Consider the following 16,392-nt stretch of genomic DNA (forward strand, 5'->3'; position numbering starts at 1 on the left):
TTCCCACAGTCGAGCCTTGGAGGCAGCACCACCAGTAGCCTAATGTTGCCCCTTCAAAGAAGTGCTTTGCTTTATCACATGCTATATATACCGTAAGAATTACCTAAGACCCATTTGCTCTCAAATGCCTTGACCTCAAATTATTTGAATACTTCAGGTCAAAATGTGGTGTGGACCTGAATTATCTAAATAATTAAGTTGTGTAGACACGTGCTTGGTTTCAAGAGCATGTGACTGGAATAAAAAGAGCCTGTTTCTTTAAGCAGTTTTTACAAAGGCTTTCTAAAGCCCTCTCCTGTTTCATTGATTCATTTTTTTCAAGAGAGAAAGATGTGTTGATGAATGAGTTGGACTTCTGCAGGATCCCAGGAGAGGACAGGAGGGGCTTGCGGGAGAGGGAGAGGTGGGCGGCTTTTTCTTCTGCTTTGCAAAAGCTCCAGGGTCCCCAGTCTTCCCTGATTACTTTCCAAGATGCTACACTCACTGTCTGGATTGACTCGATGCCAAGAAAACCTTTCTTTCGAGCCTGGGAGAGTTCCATGCTGTGGGATTAAAAAGTAAATGAGAACAGAAAGGGATGAAGGATAGAGAGGGAAAGGAAAAGAAAGCTGAGGAAATGAGTCTATTTGCAAGCTGGGGAGTTTCTGTATCTCCTGGCTTGCTAGGCTCCAGTGATCCTTAGAAATAAAAGGGACGGCACTAATATAAAATGCCCCAATCCAGAAAGGAATAGGCTTTTGCACAGGAGGTGGCCAAGCAGTCTCTCTGCCTCTGGTCTGGCAAATAGCAGGCCCTCAATAAGAGAACAAGTGCGTGAATTTGTCTTGAAAATCAGCTGGAGACTGCAGCACCCACAAGGCTCTTCACAGGGACTTGTGGGTCTCATTGGACCCTTTTCTCATGACTGTGTAATCAGAGCTGTTAAATCTCATTCATGCCAGGAGGGAGGACAATGGAGCAACCCTGTATCACCCACCTGGCAGACTAGAGGAGCAGCAAGGTACCCATCAAAACAGAGACACATCAAAAAAAAAAGTTTTTTGATAGAATGCAATATATTTCAAAAAAACATAAAGTAATCACTGGATTACTTTATGGGACACTAGAATAGTTTCTTGTATTTATGTAACAGTTTCATGTACTTCAGATCAGTCGGCCATTGCTACAAAAATACCGTGTAAACCATCCAGAATTCAGTGACTTAAAACCTCAGTAATCAATAAGTCAGCTGGGCATTGTCTCATCTAGGCTGGACTCAGCTAGTCAGGCAGGTCTTCCTCAGGCCAGAGTGGCTGGAGTGGCTCTGCTTCTCAGAGTGGGGCTGGAGACAGCTGGGTGGCTCTGCTGAACTTGTCTCTCCTTTTCCTTGCACCACCAGGCTAGCTCGGGCATGTTCTCCTCTTGGTATTGACAGAAGCACAAAAGAGGGCAAGTCCAGTGTGTAAGCACATATCAAGTGCCTGCTAGAATCTTGCCTACTAACATCTCATTGGACAGAGCCATGCCCAAATTCAAGGGGTAGGAAAGTACGCACTGCCTTTTGAGAGACACTCTGTAAAGTTACATGGCAAAGGGTGTAGATATAGGGAGAGGTGAAGCATCGGGGTCAATGGTTCCACCTGTCATGATGAACCACCATCTCTTCAGTTTTAGGGCCTCTAAAGATCTTCTCGAGGCATCACTGTTTCTTCACCAGTTAGTAGCTACGTAGTGTCAGGGATGTCTCTTTGGGACTCAGTTTCCTGATCCATAAAATAGGGATAATGTTTTCTCTGCCTGTCTCACAGGGCTGGTGTGGAGGTCAAACGATAAGATGGATGTAACAGTTCTTAGAAAGCTCTAACGTGTTATACAGTGCAAACTGTTACCACAATTACTACCAGAGGACAGTACCCTTTGTATGTATTGGGCTTATAGACCATACATTCTCTGTGCAGCTGCTCAGCTCTGCCATTGTATCATGAAGGCAGCCAGGGACAATATGTAAATAATGAGCATGGCTGTGTCCCAGTAAAACTTTATATACAAAAAAGGCAGCTGGCCGATGGTAACAGTTTGCAGGCCATGGTGTATGTCCATGAACTGTAGGAATGGATGTTAGGATGGCTTTTCATTTGCCTGACATGCTTGGGCAAGGACCCCTTCTACAGATTCCCTCCCTCCCTCATACTCATCTTAGCGTTTAACAATCTTCACCATTAAAAGATGCATTATATATATGTGTATGTATAGCTGATTCACTTTGCTGTACAGCAGAAACTAACACAACATTGTAAAGCAACTATACTCCAACAAGAATTAAGTTTTAAAAAGATGCATCATAATATGTCAATTATACCCCAATAAAAAATAATAATTTTTTTAAAAGACACATCATATTATTAAAGCTCCTCATTCTGCACTTTAAGCCCGTGTTCTCTAGCTCTGAATGGGGGAGAGTCTGTTTGTTATAGATCAGGTACTTTGTACACTGTAGGTACTTCATAAAGCCAAGTTATTTTGGAATTTCTGAAATTTGAGAAGAGACGGAAAACATTCTCTATTTTCTCTGGAACATAAGAAGATCCCTGGCTTCCTCCTTCCCCACTACAAGCCCCTGTGTGATCCTCTCTTGCAGAGACAGCAAGCAGAGAGAAAACATGGGTCCTAGGACATATTTGCCAGTCCCTGTTAAGGGGAGAGTCCCTTCCTTTCTACTGAAGAAATAGCTGCCGCCACTGAGAGCTCTCTACAACCCACTTTGCTGTTTTCAGAAATGTCTTTGCATTTTTCCTTCCCTGTCAGCCGGAGGGGTGATTCTCCATCACAATCAGGTATAAGCCTGGCTCCAGCCAACACTCTTGGGAGATAAGTGAAGAGAGCAGACTTCTCACTTCTAAGCTCTGAAAGGTCAGTAGGCCTACCTTAAATGAGAAAATAAACAGAAAAACAAGCTGGAGGAAATCAAGAATAGTCACACAACCCTATGATTTCTTACCTGAACTCTTCATTAGGCATTCTGAATGATCCATTTTGGAAGTGAAAACAGCTGGTGCGAAGACTGCAAAGGCTGGTAAGGGGGACTTGTTTTTATGAGAAGGCAAACAACCCAGAACTTTCCATAGGAGGCAGGCTGAGTCAGGAGCCCACTGCAGAAGATTTCATTGTCCTGGAGTGATCTTCTCCACCTGAAATGAGGGTTTCAATAGTAAGTAAATTACCTGAAACTGCCTAGTGAGTCAGTGCAGGTAATGAGGACATTTGGGGTGACAAAGCTTGTATCTTCCCACTTGGTCCATAGTTTAGAAAGCAGGCAGGACCCCATATTGACTTCATGCCGTCTCATCCACAGAGCTGGAAAGGCTCTCAGGGTACATTAAACTCAGTGTGGTCATCATGGGGACAACCTTTTCAGGAACCTGCAGGAGGTTGGCAGATGCCCAGTTTTCCCAGGCTGCTCTGAGAATCAATCCCTTGTAGCACAGATCAGTCTCAAAGAGTTCCTGCTCAAAGGGAAGATTCCCTTTCTCTGTGCTCATCTGAGAATGGAGATGTGCTGAGGAACTGCCTCCCGGGAGCTGGAGCCCTGGGTGGGGCATTCACTCTGCCTGGGTTAAAACCAGGTCTGGCTGCCATTTGTGGCACACAAATTCCATATGACTAACCAACCTGGCTCACTAATGCTCTGGCTTTACAAGCTATCTCCTATGCATCCTTCTCTCTGTTTTCCTCCCAATCACAGCTTTCAACTAAATGCTGCCTCCCTGCTGCCAACTTCTCTATTCCTACAAATCTACCTCATGTTCTGGCCCCTCCTTAACTTTCCTATAGGTTGACTTTATTTAGTCACAGTCGTGTTTTCCTAAACACGTGTCCTTTACTGCAAATGGGATTACTCACTATTCCCCAAGCTCATCTTGCTTTCTGCTATCACTTCTTTCCTCACACCATTTTCTCAGCCTGGAATGTCCTACCCCATCTCTACCCAATCAGATCTTTCAAAGCCTAACTTATACATTATTTCTCCTAGAAAGTCAATCAAAAATGATATACTTAAGTCCCTTAAACCCTGGACTTCAGTTGAACTTCTCTTATGATGTTAATCATGTTCTCTCTCATAAGGAAATACCTTTTCTGTCTTTTTAGATTTGGAAGCACCGCTACCTCTACACTGTCTTCCTCTTCCCAAAATATAGTTCATAATAGATGCTCAGTTAATACCTGTCAACGAATTTATTTGTCAAATGCAAAACTCACTGCCTGAAAGAGTTCATTTGCCTTCCTAAGCATCGAAAGAACAACCAGGAAATGTTACCGTATTGTGTGTATAACTTGCTCTGTCCCTTACAGAAAATAGGAAAGGCATTTTACAGGAGTTTTCCTAGGTTGTTTACCAAATCAGATCCTCTAAGCCTAAGAGAAGTAAGTTAAATCTTATTTTTCCCATAAGAGCAATCTTATAAAATTGGTTTCTGTTCTTAACCAAGACCTGGTGCCCAACTTCTTTATATGAATGGTCACAAGCAGGATATTTAATCAATTTTAAATGCTACACCTGTTACACTATATTGCATAAAGCTTTCTACAGTGTATATAAATAAATTAAACAAGACAACACAGCAGCCTATAAAATAAAGTTTTACTTTAAGTAAAATATAGGTCATAAAGGTCTACTGTACAAAGTTTTTTCATCCTCTTTAAAATCCCTTCTAAAATAAATCAGCCAGTAAAGATACTCCATTGTTAGGGTCATGGTTTCAGAAAGATTTCTTTGAGGAAATATTGTAAAGCCTCTTAGGAAAACTTTGCAGGGGATTAAAAACTGTGGTGACTTTTGGAGAAACTAATGCAGGAATGTAGGGTTGGTTGCCCCTATTTCTCCCTGATAATTTCCCCACAGTGAGCATAGATATTAACCAGCAAGCTTGAATTTCTCTCAGTATGGAAGCAGAAAGTTCGCTGCCTTCTCAACAGCGCTAGCTTATTTTCCCTGTTACATGACAATAACATACTTAGCCAAGAAATCTGCCCTGACATTAAAATGAATGCATTAATTTTTTTCCCTACATGATGGTGTCTTATTTTTTGCATCTGATAAAAAAACTTCACCTAGGTTCCTTCCACTTTGACAGACTAAAAGTCTACAATGCTCACAGCCATCTCCACATTACATCTCCACAATGATAAGCCTCAGGGCTGCCTTTCACAACTGAAGGTGGTCTGACTGCATGTTATTGATCCATCTCTGATTTATGAGAATATCAGGCCTTTCTCCACAGTTATCAAATCTATTCCAGAGGTGCTTAACCCTGGCTACACATTAAGAATATCATTGCTATTTACTCAAAGGAGTTGAAAATTTATGTCCACACAAAAACCTATGCAAAGATGTTTACAGCAGCTTTAAACATAATTGCCCAAACATGGAAGCAACCAAGATGACTTCCAGTAGGTGAATGGATTAAAAAAAAAAAATGTGGTACTTCTAGAAAATGGGATATTATTCAGCACTAAAAAGAAGTGGGTTATCAAGTCATGAAAAGGCATGGAGGAAACTTAAATGCATATTAGTGAAATAACACAAACTGAAAAGGTTACATACTGTATGACTCCAACTATATGACATTCTGGAAAAGGCAAAACTAGACACAATGAAAAGATCAGTGATTGCCAGGGTTAGCAGGGAGGGAAGAATGAATAAGTGGAGCACAAGATTGTTAGGACAGAGGGCAGACAGCAGAAGCAAGAAGAACTACAATCCTGCAGCCTGTGGAACAAAAACCACATTCACAGAAAGATGGACGAGATGAAAAGGCAGAGGGCTATGTACCAGATGAAGGAACAAGATGAAACCCCAGAAAAATAACTAAATGAAGTGGAGATAGGCAACCTTCAGAAAAAGAATTCAGAATAATGATAGTGAAGATGATCCAGGACCTCGGAAAAAGAATGGAGGCAAAGATCGAGAAGATGCAAGAAATGTTTAATAAAGACCTAGAAGAATTAAAGAACAAATACACAGAAGAATTAAAGAACAAACAAACAGAGATGAACAATACAATAACTGAAATGAAAACTACACTAGAAGGAATCAATAGCAGAATAACGGAGGCAGAAGAACGGATAAGTGACCTGGAAGACAGAATGGTGGAATTCACTGCTGTGGAACAGAATAAAGAAAAAAGAATGAAAAGAAATGAAGACAGCCTAAGAGACCTCTGGGACAACATTAAACGCAACAACATTCACATTATAGGGGTCCCAGAAGGAGAAGAGAGAGAGAAAGGACCCAAGAAAATATTTGAAGAGATTATAGTCGAAAACTTCCCTAACATGGGAAAGGAAATAGCCACCCAAGTCCAGGAAGTGCAGAGAGTCCCATACAGGATAAACCCAAGGAGAAACATGCCGAGACACATAGTAATCAAATTGGCAAAAATTAAAGACAAAGAGAAATTATTAAAAGCAGCAAGGGAAAAATGACAAATAACAATACAAGGGAACTCCCATAAGGTTAACAGCTGATTTCTCAGCAGAAACTCTACAAGCCAGAAGGGAGTGGCATGATATACTTAAAGTGATGAAAGGGAAGAACCTACAACCAAGATTACTCTACCCGGCAAGGATCTCATTCAGATTCGATGGAGAAATCAAAAGCTTTACAGACAAGCAAAAGCTAAGAGAATTCAGCACCACCAAACCAGCTCTACAACAAATGCTAAAGGAACTTCTCTAAGTGGGAAACACAAGAGAAGAAAAGGACCCACAAAAACAAACCCACAACAATTAAGAAAATGGTCATAGGAACATACATATCGATAATTACCTTAAACGTGAATGGATTAAATGCTCCAACCAAAAGACACAGGCTTGCTGAATGGATACAAAAACAAGACCCATATATATGCTGTCTACAAGAGACCCACTTCAGACATAGGGACACATTCAGACTGAAAGTGAGGGGATGGAAAAAGATATTCTATGCAAATGGAAATCAAAAGAAAGCTGGAGTAGCAATACTCATATCAGATAAAATAGACTTTAAAATAAAGAATGTTACAAGAGACAAGGAAGGACACTACATAATGATCAGGGGATCAGTCCAAGAGGAAGATATAACAATTATAAATATATATGCACCCAACATAGGAGCACCTCAATACATAAGGCAACTGCTAACAGCTATAAAAGAGGAAATCGACAGTAACACAATAATAGTGGGGGACTTTAATACCTCACTTACACCAATGGACAGATCATCCAAAATGAAAATAAATAAGGAAACAGAAGCTTTAAATGACACAACAGACCAGATAGATTTAATTGATATTTATAGGACATTCCATCCAAAAACAGCAGATTACACTTTCTTCTCAAGTGCGCATGGAACATTCTCCAGGATAGATCACATCTTGGGTCACAAATCAAGCCCCAGTAAATTTAAGAAAATGGAAATCATATCAAGCATCTTTTCTGACCACAACGCTATGAGATTAGAAATCAATTACAGGGAAAAAAACATAAAAAACACAAACACATGGAGGCTAAACAATATGTTACTAAATAACCAAGAGATCACTGAAGAAATCAAAGAGGAAATCAAAAAATACTTAGAGACAAATGACAAGGAAAACACGACGATCCAAAACCTATGGGATGCAGCAAAAGCAGTTCTAAGAGGGAAGTTTATAACTATACAAGCCTACCTCAAGAAACAAGAAAAATCTCAAATAAACAATCTAACTTTACACCTGAAGGAACTAGAGAAAGAAGAACAAACAAAACCCAAAGTTAGCAGAAGAAAAGAAATCATAAAGAACAGAGCAGAAACAAATGAAATAGAAACAAAGAAAACAATAGCAAAGATCAATAAAACTAAAAGCTCGTTCTTAAAAAAAAAAAAGATTGTTACGACAATGAAACTACTCTATTTGATATAATAATGGTTGATATATGTCATTACATATTTGTCCAAACCCATAAATTGTACAACACCAAGAGTGAACCCTAATGTAAAGTACAGACTTTGGGTGATAATGATGTGCCAATGTAGGTTCATCAATTGTATCAAATGAACCACTCTGGTGCAAGATTTGATAATATGGGAGGCTATGCATGAGTGGGATCAGGGAGTATATGGGAAATACCTACCTTCCTCCCAATTATGCTGTGAACCTAAAACTGCTCTAAAAAATAAAAGCCATTTTTTAAAGTTTTAAAATAAATAAAAGAGAGTCCTCTCCCACCAAAAAAATTATATATATATATAACTTTATTTATATATATATAGTTATATATATATGCTTGGGTGCTCCTCTCAACCCCAAAGCCAATTAAATAAGAAAATCAGAATCTCTGTGAGTGGAAATCAAGCCTCAGTATTTTTTTTTTTTTAAATGAATGGGTTTTCTTTTTGCTTTTTTTTTTTTTAAATTTTTATTTATTTATTTATTTATTTATGGCTGTGTTGGGTCTTCGTTTCTGTGCGAGGGCTTTCTCTAGTTGTGGCAAGCGGGGGCCACTCTTCATCGCGATGCACGGGCCTCTCACTATCGCGGTCTCTCTTGTTGCGGAGCACAGGCTCCAGATGCGCAAGCTCAGTAATTGTGGCTCACGGGCCCAGCTGCTCCACGGCATGTGGGATCTTCCCAGACCAGGGCTCGAACCCGTGTCCCCTGCATTGGCAGGCAGATTCTCAACCACTGCGCCACCAGGGAAGCCCAAGCCTCAGTATTTTTAAAGCTCCCTAGATGATTTCAATGTGCCAGCAAAGTGAGAATCACAGATCTCTGCAAATAAAAAGCAGCCTGCTCATTCATTTGAACCTTAAACCAAATAACCAACTGAGAGAATTTAGAAATCTTGGGTTCTAGACTCAACCTGACAATAATATCCAGATGCATAACTCTGAATACATCATATCCCCTCTCAAAGTCTTAGTTTCCTCAAGTATAGCATGAGCAGAGTGTCCCCCATTATCAAACAGTCCGATTCCTCAACAAACACTAGCAAACAGGATTCAACAGCACATTGAAAGGATTATACAACATGACCAGTAAGATTTATTCTTGCAGTGCAAGGATGGTCCAACATACAAAAATCAATCAATATAATATACCATATAACAGAATGAAGGAAAATAACCACATGATCATTTCAATTGATGCAGAAAGGGATTTCACAAAAGTTAACACACTTTCATGATAAAAACACTCAACAAACTAAGAATAGAAGAAAATTACCTCAACATAATAAAGTCAATATATGCAAGGCCCTCAGCAAACATCATACTCCATAACGAAAGACTGATAATCTGCCCTAGAGTGCTACATTTGTTACACTCAGTGAACTGACATTGACACATCATTATCACCCAGAAGTCCACAGTTTACATTAGGGTTCACTCTTGTACATTCTGTGGGTTTTGACAAATGTATAATGACATGAATACACCATTATAGTAACATACAGAGTATTTTTGTTGCCCTAAAAATCCTCTGTGCTCCACCTATTCATACCAACCTTTTCAGACTGACTTCTTTCACTTCGTAATAAGCATTTCAGTTTCCTCCAAGTCTTTTCATGGTTTGATAGCTCATTTCTTATGGGAAATCACTGTACTTTCTGCTCAATTTTGCTGTGAACCTAAAACTGCTCTAAAAAAAAAAAAGTATTTTTTTAAAGAAATGAAATGGTGCTATTGACACAAAAGAACAAAACAGGGCAAATTAAAAGAAAGTAGAAGAAACAAATATTTATGCAGTGCCTATTATCTGCCATTATTCTGCTGGATGCTGTGACACAATGATAAGCAAAACAGACATGGTCCCCATGTTCTTAGAGCTTACCATCTAGTATAGGAATCAGATATCAAACCACACAAATAGAAAAGTATAATGATCAGTGACAGCATATACAGGCATACCTCATTTTATTGTGCTTTGCTTTATTACGCTTTGCAGATACTTCATTTTTTTTTTTAAAAACTGAAGGTTTGTGACAACCCTGTGTTGAGTATCTCTATTGGTGCCATTTTTCCAACAGCACTTGCTCACTTCATGTCTCTGTGTCACATTTGGGTAATTCTCGAAATATTTCAAAATTTTCATTATTATTATATTTGTTATGGTGACCTGTGATCAGTGATCTTTGATGTTACTATTGCAAATGGTTAATGGTTAGTATTTTTTATCAATAAAACATTTTTTAATTAAAAAAAAAATGGAAGAGTGAAAGCTTTTCCTCCAAGATCAGAAACAAGACAACGATACTTGCTTTCACCACTTCTATTCAACATAATTCTGGAAGTCCTATCCAGAGAAATTAGGTAAGAAAAATAAAAGGCATCCAAGTTAGAAATGCAGAAGTAAAATCATCTCTGTTCACAGATGACATAATCTTATATGTAAAAAATCCTGAAGATTTCATTAAAAAACTTAGAATTAATAAATAAATCCAGTAAAACTGCAGGATATAAAATCAACATGCAAAAATCAGTTGTGTTTCTACATACTAACAATGAACAATCCGAAAAGGATTTTTTAAAAATACCATTTATAATATCATCAAAAAGAATAAAATATTTAGGAATAAATTTAAACAAGGAGGCAAAAGCCTTATACACTGAAAATTTTAAAATGTTAATGAAAGAAATTAAATACACAAATAAATAAGAGACATCTGTGTTCATGGATCGGAATATTTAATATTGTTAAGGTACCAAAACTACTCAAAGTGATCTGTAGATTCAACACAATCCCTATCAAAATCTCAACAATATTTTTTGCATAAACATAAAAATCCATTCATATGGAATTTCAAGGGACATCAACTAACCAAAACATACTGAAAAGAAAAACAAAGTTGGGGGACGCACACTTCCCGATTTCAAAACTTACTACAAAGTCACAATAATCAAAACAGTGTAGTACTAAAAGATAGGCAGACATGTAGATTAATGAAATAGAACAGAGAGCCCAAATAAATCCTAATACACTTGGCCAAATGATTGCTGACAAGGGTGCTAAGACCATTCAGTGAGGAAAGGACAGTCTCTTTAACAAATGGTGTTCGGAAAACTGGATACCTACATGCAAAAGAATAAAGTTGAACCCTTACCTTATACCATATACAAAAATTAATTAAAAAATGCATCAAAGACCTAAATGTAAAAGCTAAATCTATAAAATGCTGAGATAAAAACAGAGGGGAAAATCTTCATGACACTGGATTTAGCAATGACTTCTTGGATATGACACCAAAAGCACAGGCAACAAAAGAAAAGTTAGATGAAATGAACTATACCAAATTTAAAACTTCTGTGCATCAAAGGACACAATAAACAGAGTGAAAAGGCAACATACCAAATAGGAGAAAATATTTGCAAATCATATAACTGATAGAGGTTAATATCTAGAATATATAATAAATTCCTACAAGTCAACAACAACAAAACAATGTAGTTAAAAAAAGACTTGAATAGACATTTCTTCAAGGAAGAGATATGAATGGCCAATAAGCACATGAGAATATGCTCAACATCATTAATCATTAGAGAGATGCAAATCAAAACCACCTCACACCCATAAAAACAAACAACTCAATCAAAAAATGGGCAGAAGACCTAAACAGACATTTCTCCAAAGAAGACATACAGATAGCCAAGAGGCACATGAAAAGATGTTCAACATCCTTGATTATTAGAGAAATACAAATCAGAACTACAATGAGATATCACCTCACACCAGTCAGAATGGCCATCATCAAAGAGTCTACAAACAATAAGTGCTGCTGAAGAGGGTGTGGAAAAAAGGGAACCCTCTTACACTGTTGGTGGGAATAAAATTGGTATAGCCACTATGGAGAAAAATATGGAGGTTCCTTAAAAAACTACAAATAGAGCTACCATATGATCCAGCAATCCCACTCCTGGGCATATATCCAGAGAAAACATTGTTCGAAAGGATAAGTGCACCCCAGTGTTCATTGCAGCACTGTTTACAATAGCCAAGACATGGAATCAACCTAAATGTCCATCAACAGATGAATGGATAAAGAAGATGTTGTACGTATACACAATGGAATATTACTCTGCCATTAAAAAGAATGAAATAATGCCATCTGCAGCAACATGAATGGACATGCAGATTATCATACTAAGTGAATTAAGTCAGACAGAGAAAGACAAATGTCACATGATATCACTTATATGCGGAATCTTAAAAAAAATGATACAAATGAACTTATTTACAAAACAGAAACAGACTCACAGACTTAGAGAATGAACTTATGGTTACCAGGGGTGAAGGGTGGGGAGGAGGGATAGATTGGAAGTTTGGGATTGACATGTAAACACCGCTATATTTAAAATAGATAACCAACAAGGACCTACTGTATAGCACAGGGAACTCTGCTCAATATTCTGTAATAACCTAAATGGGAAAAGAATTTGAAAAAGAATAGATACATGTATATGTACAACTGAATCACTTTGCTGTACACCTGAAACTAACACAACACTGTTAATCAATTATACTCCAATATAAAATAAAATTTTTTTTAAAAAGTCCTTGCAAACCTAAAAAAAAAAAAACAGATGACAAATGTCAGCAGGATGTGGAGTAATTGGAATTCTTGTGTACTCTTCAAGGGAATGTAAAATGGTACAGCTGCTGTAGAAAACAGTATAGCAGTTCCTCAAAAAATTAAACATAGAATTACCATATGATCCAGCGATTGCACTTCTGGGTATATGCCCAAAAGAACTGAAAGCAAGAACTCAGAGAGATTTACATACCCATGTTTTTAGCAGCATTATTCCCAGTAGCCAAAAGGTAGAAGGAACACACGTGTCCGTTGACAACTGGATGGATAAACAAAATGTCTGGTACATGCATACAATAAAATATTATTCAGCCTTAAAAAGGAAGGAAATTCTGACACAGGCTACAACATGAATAAACCTGCCGAGGGTCCGGGTTCAGTCCCTGGTTGGGGAACTAAAATCCCACAAGCTGCGCAGCCAAAAAAAAAGTGGTGATGGCAGCACAAAATATGAATGCACTTAAATGCCACTGAACTGTACACTTAAGAATGGTTAAGATGGTAAATTTTATGTTATGTGTATTTTACACTTTTTTTAAAGAACAGTATGATGCACGGATTCTATTCAAATGCAACAGTTATTCAGTAGTTAGAACACATGAGTACCTACTACGTGACAGCTGGTTTAACACAACCACCTCCATCCCGATGATGATGAACCAGCAAACTCAGATTATATAGTTGACTGATGTTAGGGAAGACAAAAGTTACCTTGTTGAATTTCAAACCAATTATTTTAGGTATCATTGAAATACAACCATTAGCTGAGATTTCTGTCTGCTGGTTCAGTTTGAATAAAAGAAGAATTTCTTGCAGAACCCTCAATAATCTACCGTGAAGATGCTAATGCATGAGTGGTTTGCATATAATGTACAATATAAATGTGCATGCATGTTCATCCTTTTGGGGGTGAGATACAGCATTTTTTACTGCATTTGATATATCGAATCTTCTAAACTGATAATATTGGATATTAACCTAAAACAAATATTATATAATATTTTTTTTATTTAAAAAGGACACACTACTACTTTACCATGAGAGAAAATTTCTGTCTTTTGAATGTGCATAGTTGATTGGACATTTAGACCAATCAGACTCTATTAAATATGAATATAATCAGCCAGAACTCCTCACCACTGCCACACACACACCTATCTAGTTGAACTTGGTAACTACAGTAATAAAGTGGTGCATTATAAACAACATAGGACAGTTAAAAGTGAATTCTTACAGTTATTAAATATTATATTGAATATTTTTAAGTAGATTATATGCACTGCAAAAATCTCTACAAATTGGCGTCCACAGAGCATAGAAAATTCCCAATCAAATCACACATGCCCAAAAAATATTGATATCTGAGTTTCATGAGGATGACTTTTTTTGCTCTCTGCAGTATCTCCCGTGTCTAGAATAGTACAAAGTGGATGCACAATAAATATTAGTAGAATGAAAAAATAACGTGTATAGTTTCACTGAGGGTCTCTGGTCAGACATCCTGAGCATGGCATGGGTGGGACCAAGCCCGTGGACCAGGTGAGCCAATGAAAGGGAACCAGACCGAACACTTCCCTCCTCACCAGGCAGAGCAGACTTGAGGAAAATGCCTCCCATAAAGCATAATGTTTATGGACTGTAGCAATTTCCTGTCAGAGCAACAGACAGTAGGCCCCAATATGAGGGGTACCAAGGGTTCCAATATGAAATGGGAAGGAAGTGATAAGGAATTTAGGGTGGGCTATATGCAGAAGCCCAGACAGGAAAGAGGCCACTAAAATGTAGGAGAACCCCAGTCACTGAATTCTTGGAAGAAAGCCTTCTGCCAGGAAGGCATTTCAGAAATCAAGGTCAAAGCTACAATGCAGGGAGCTGGGAAGAAGGAGAACTAGGTTAAAACCAACAAACCAGAAATTTCCATTTCCTAAACGGAGGCAAATCACAAGGGTTAGATTAGCTCATAGCAAGTCCTAAAGTGTGGGTCTGAGGACACTTACAGATCTCCTATGCCTGGAACTGGGGATAAGTCCAGTGTGTTCATGTAACCTGGCTATGAAGAGTAAAGGGATTCAGAAATCCCTCAGTACCACAAATCACCTGTGTGCTGCCACCTTAGAATTTACAGTATAGCTCTTCAGCTGAATCCCTGATCCAGGAAATAACGTTGGGAGGAAAGGAAGAACAGAGGAGATGAGACATCCACACACAGAATGCACAATGGGAAGGCTTTCCACTACAAAGAGAATTACACTGACAAGACACTGACAAGACATGAACTGGATGCATAGAAGTATTCCTGCCATGAAAAGGATTCTACAGATTCTTTTCCCCTTGCTTATTGCAGTAATGTGATTTCTCTAGTCTGTGATAAACAGCCTAACTGTTCATTCTTAGTTGGTGGTTTCTCTGACTCAATCTAATTAATGTGTTCTAAGACTCTCCACTCCTTGTCAAGTGTAGCTGGAAGGTAATAATAATAATAATAGTTTGTAGTGGTAATAATAAATAGGGTTTGTTTTTTTTTTTTGAGAACTTACTCTTTTAATTGTCACATGACCCTATAGTATAGGTATTGCTAACATCCTCATTTTATTGATGACCAAACTGAGGCACACAGACAAAAAGGAATTGGTCCAAGGTCACACCCCTAGTAATCTGGGATTCAAATTCAAACAGACTTACTAACAGTATAGCCCTTGCTATAAACCACTCTGTATAGTGAGCTATTCTCACTGACCCCCTTTGGTAAATTTGTTTCTGAGCATGATCTGTGATCTAGTATGACCTCTTTTAAAAGACTCATACCCTTTCTTACAGATGTTAACTCAATACAACTTTACAGTACATAGCACACTTATAAAACAGTGATTGAATCTGATCTACGGGTCCATGTAGCCATAGCAGAGGGTGATGATTCCCTCTCATTTCATTCAAACTTCCCTCTCCGTGTGGAGAAAAGCACATTTCAACCATCTTCAGAGAGAAAACTTTATGTGCTGGGCAAATAACAGGCTAGTCAGACATCTTTCAGGGACTTTGAATACCAAGCTTTCTTGAAGACCTGAAGCACAAAAACATTGTGAAACCCATGTTAATTCAGGGAGGTTTCATTCTAATTAACATGCCCTGCAAAAAAATTAGAATTAGATTATGCAGGGATTCATTACATATAAAGTGTCCTGAGAGGTACCCCTGTATCAAAATATTAGATTTTCTTTAAATCATACTCTGAATTTATGTACTCTGATTAACATACTACACTTGTTTTTATACATTGTTTGTTTGTTTGTCTTTAATTCATTACTTCCATCTATCAGGAATCGGACAGAGCAAACTAGCAAAGGCATCCGACTGCATGGCTGAAACCAGCTCTAATAGCCGGGTAAGAACTAAGAAGGAGAAATACAGCAACCCTAAAGCAGCAAGGAGCTGCAAGAGTTAGAAGTACATTTTACAATGAATCAAAGGCCAGAAATGAAAAATGGGCCCTTCAAGAAGCAGGCCTTCCTATTAAGGAGTTGATCAGGCAATAAATGCATGTATGAGTGAGTTCTTCACACCATCTTAGGGAATGAGGGTTACAGAGACAACTACTCGCTCCCTGCTCTTGAAGAATTTTATATCTAGAACCAAAATGTCTAATAGAACTTCCTGCACTGATGAAAATATTCTACATCTGCCCTGTCCAATGTGGAAGACAAAAGCCACATGAGGCTATTTAAATTTAACTTTAAGTTAAAAATTCAGTTCTTCAGTCACACTAGCCACATTTCAAGTGCTAATTAGCCAAATGTGGCTACTTAAATTGAA

The sequence above is a fragment of the Eubalaena glacialis genome, chromosome 6, assembly GCF_028564815.1.
Source record: "Eubalaena glacialis isolate mEubGla1 chromosome 6, mEubGla1.1.hap2.+ XY, whole genome shotgun sequence".
Lineage (NCBI taxonomy): Eukaryota > Metazoa > Chordata > Mammalia > Artiodactyla > Balaenidae > Eubalaena > Eubalaena glacialis.